Genomic DNA, 447 nt, shown 5'->3' on the forward strand with positions numbered 1-447 from the left:
TTATTTTTCCCAGTGCTCTCAATTCTTTTCTTGATAACCTTCCATATACAGTAAAATTGTCAAGCCCAGGCTCATCTATGGACTTCGCTGATTTATACCAGCAGACTCACCATCCACACCCATAGGTTTACAAGCAAACTATTTCCCCAACTCTGGCTTATTATTAGTTACCGAACCAGGTGCCTAATACTCCCAATGCCTCCCAGAGCCTGTTTAACTGAACTTAGAAATTACTCATAGTCCAAATCTACAAGCAAAGTGAGGCAGAGAACATACGTATCTCTAGAATTTATAGAAAACTCCAACACCTCAATAACAAAAAGACAAACAATCCAATTAAAAAAAATAAGCAGAAGACATGAATAGACACTTCACCAAGGAGGATATTCAAGTGGCCAACAAACATATGAAGAAATGCTCACGATCATTAGCTATTAGAGAGATGCA

This window comes from Orycteropus afer, unplaced genomic scaffold (genome assembly GCF_000298275.1).
Source record: "Orycteropus afer afer isolate SDZICR_OR568_19922 unplaced genomic scaffold, OryAfe1.0 scaffold00259, whole genome shotgun sequence".
In the NCBI taxonomy this organism is placed as follows: Eukaryota; Metazoa; Chordata; class Mammalia; order Tubulidentata; family Orycteropodidae; genus Orycteropus; species Orycteropus afer.